Raw genomic sequence first — 3847 nt, forward strand, 5'->3', positions numbered from 1 at the left:
TGTAATTGGATTCGTTTCATTGAAAATGTCTTTAAAATTTATGCGGAAAAAAGTTCTTCCAATGATTAATGATTTTCAAACATCAAATTAATTATGTATTTTGGGGAAGAATTTTATAGCTCTGAATTTAGTAAGTATTTGTGTTTAAGGTTCTGAATTCACATTTGAAATATTTTTAAATATATTTTTATGTCTCTGACTGGCTATGTTTCAATATTATATGTTAGCCACATGTCAAATATAGGAAATGTGTCCTCTTTTTCACTTTTTAGAAAAGTTTGCATTTATATTTGATGTTGTATCTTCCTTAAATGTTTGGAATAATTTGGAAATGAAGTCCCCTAGGTTGAGAGATTTGTACAAAGTATTTAGCTGTGAATTCAATTTTCTTAGTTAATAGAATACTTTTCAAATATATGATCTCTTCTAGAATTGGATTTGATATGTTGTGCTTTCCTATATCTATTTGACCTGAATTTTTAAATACTTGAGGGTAAACTGGTTTATAACCCTCTTGAGCTATAAGTTTATAATAACTATATGATGTGTGATGATGTTCCATTTTTTGACATGAATATTAGTAATTTGTGTTTCTTTTTTCATTGTTCAGTCTTGCCAAAGGGTCATGAAAATCTTTACCTTATCCAGGAATTAAATATCAGTTTGTTGACATTTTCTATCAAGTATTTGGTCTTCTCTGAATATTTTTGTTTTATCATATTTGGTTTTACTTTGCTGTTTGTATTCTAACATCTTCATATAGATGTTCAGATTATTGTCTTTCAAACATCCTTTCTTATCTAACAACTGAAAACTGTAATTTACCTTCTATGCATGGTTTTAGTTATATCAAAAAAGAACTGAATTTTAAACATCTGAGAATTTTCAATATACCATTTTATGATTTTTTGACCTTAGTTCTATTGTGACCAGAGAAAATACTCATAATCTCAGTGATTCAATATTTTTCAGATTTTCTTTATGTCTCAGAAAATGCAGTTTGGGAAAGTGTTTGATGTGCACCTGAAAAGAATGAAGTGCAGTGTACTGTGATTGCTAGTTACGTCAAATTAGAAAATCATTTTGTTCATTATGCCTCTATTCATATTGAATTCTTATGTCCATATTGTATCAATTTAAATCTTTTAGTTGGCTGGTGGATTTGTCTATTTTAATTCTAGATCAGTCAACTTTCCTTCATAAATTTTCAGGTGTTACTTCAAACATACTAAATGAGAATTTTATAACTTCGTAGTGGATTTTTCTTTTTTCTTTTTTACTGTGACGTTTCCTTCTCCCTCACCCCCCTCTGATAATACTTTTTCTTTAAAGTGCATTTTACCTGTTACTGCCTGTGCTAGTATTCACAGTAGTATATCCACCTGTTTTCTTTGGTTAGTATTTGCACATTATGCATTCTCTGTAATTTATTTTCATCACTCTGTGTCTTATTTTTAACTCATCTATCTTGTAAACATGTTTTGATTTAGTTTTGATCACATCTGACAGTTACTGCATTTTAATTGGCATATTTGCTCCATTCACATTAAAAGAAATTTTTGAAATATTTATGGTTAAATATGATTTGTTTCCTATTTGTCCAACCTGTTCTCTCCATGTTTCATGTTGAATTTGTCAATTAACTGTTACTATTTAATTTTTCCTCTTTGTTAGCTTTTGGTAATGCTTACTTACATGATTATTTTAGTAAGTGCCCTAATTTTCTCTCCTGAATTATATAATCTCTTATTAAATCTATTTATTTCTTAATTGCAATTCATAAATTTCTCAGTTATAGAGTTCCCTCTGCATTGTTTTTATATATTTTAATTTTGTAGCCAGTTTCTCCACTCAGCTCTTTCCCAAAATATTGATGTTAATCAATACTTGCATCATCTTTGGTCAGTATTTTTTTTTCTCTTGGTTTTCAAAAAACTAGCACTGCAGGCATGCAGGTACTTTGTGGTTTGTTTGTTTTGATTTTTGTTGTTGTTGCTGGTGCTTCAAGACCAACTTTTCTTTTCACCTAGAATATGAGGAGGTGTGTGAGTGGGTGAGGAGAGAGACCACAGCACTAGAAGCTTCTTCCTAGGGGGTCGGTGGTAGCCCAGCAGGTTAGTGACACAAAGTGGCAAGGACCAACGTAAGGATCCTGGTTCAAACCCCCCACTCCCCACCTGCAGGGGAGTCGCTTCACAGGCGGTGAAGCAGGTCTGCAGGTCTCTCTCTTTCTCTGCCCCTCTCTGTCTTCTCCTCCTTTCTCCATTTCTCTCTGTTCTATCCAACGAAGGACATCAACAATATCTATAATAACCACAACAAGGCTACAACAACAAGGGCAACAAAAGTGTGGGGGAGGATGGCCTCCAGGAGCAGTGGATTCATGGTGCAGGCACTGAGCCCCAGCAATAACCCTGGAGGCAATAAAAAAAAAAAAAAAGAAGCTTCTTCCCCCAGTGTTATATTATTCCCATGTGGCATACTAAAACCTTGAACTTGGGCTGTTGACATGACAAAACCAGTGCCAAACCAAGTAAACTTTTTCACCAGGCTACAGGGGTGATTCAGGTCTATAAGTGTCTATCTTTCTCTCTCCCTCTTTCTCCAACTCTCTTATCAAATAAAATAGAAGAAAAGAAAAAATGGCCTCCAGGAGTGGTGCCCAAGGATAACCTTGATGAGAATAAAAAAAGATAAATAAATGAGTAAATAAATAAAACCACTGTATAGTAGACCAAAAAAAAAAAGTTATTCCTTATACTGTTTGTTAACTTTTTTAGGTACTTGCGCCTTTGAAATGAGCTATACTATCAAAAAGTTTCCTAGTTGGTACATTAGGGTTATCCCTAAGAGAGTAATGTTCACCTGCAGCTTTTATCAAAAGCCATCATATAGTCAAGCTATATGAAATTGAGTGTTTTAGAAGTTATAAAAATGTGATTGAGGTCACTGTTTATTACATCACTTACTGCCCTCAAGGAATTATATGATGGTTTAGACCCAAATTCACAAGCCAGTTATGACAACAAGCTTTGAGTCTTATGATGTGTACAATTATGCTCTTGTCTTTATTTGATCCTGACATTTTACTTCTTCTTAGTCACTTTCATTTTGGCTCACTGTGTTACAATCTACCTCAAATCCTCCAAGAAAGAAAAGGCATATAGATTTCTCTAATGGATTTTGTGAAGAGGGATATTCTGGATTTCAAAGTTAAGTTGTTCTAAGTTATTATCAAACTAAATAGTAATGATTGGGTCTCTTGATTTGTGCATCTCTGTGGGAGCACACAGAGTGATCAGAGAAAATCTAAGAAAAAAGTGTTGTTAAGAGTTTCTAATAAAGACATATTCTGTATAAGAAAATGAAAAAAAATACTATGACCAAATTTTAAGTTAGGAAATAATTATCATTAATATAGTCTTAATAGTAAAGTTAATATGGGACCAAACACTGGCATACCCAGTAGAGTGTTCACATTACCATGCCCAAGGACTGGGTTCAAGCCCCCACCCCCACCTGAAGGAGACGAATTTTCAAAGAGTGATGAAGTAGTGCTAGGGGTGTCTTTCTTTCTCTATCCCCCCAATCCCTCTCAACTTCTCTCTGTTTCTTAAAGCAAACAAATAAATCTTTAGAGATAGTAAAGGTAATATATAATTAAAAGAGGTAAGTGATCTACTTGAGTGCATCAGGCCATTCTATTTCACTACAGTTCTTTTTAAAATATTTTATTCATTTATTTACTAATGAGAGAGATAGGAGAGAGAGAACGAAAAACACTTTGATACATGTGCTGCCAGGGACTGATCTTTAGACCTCCTGCTTCAAAATCCAACAGTTTATC

Source organism: Erinaceus europaeus, chromosome 10 (assembly GCF_950295315.1).
Source record: "Erinaceus europaeus chromosome 10, mEriEur2.1, whole genome shotgun sequence".
Taxonomy (NCBI): Eukaryota; Metazoa; Chordata; class Mammalia; order Eulipotyphla; family Erinaceidae; genus Erinaceus; species Erinaceus europaeus.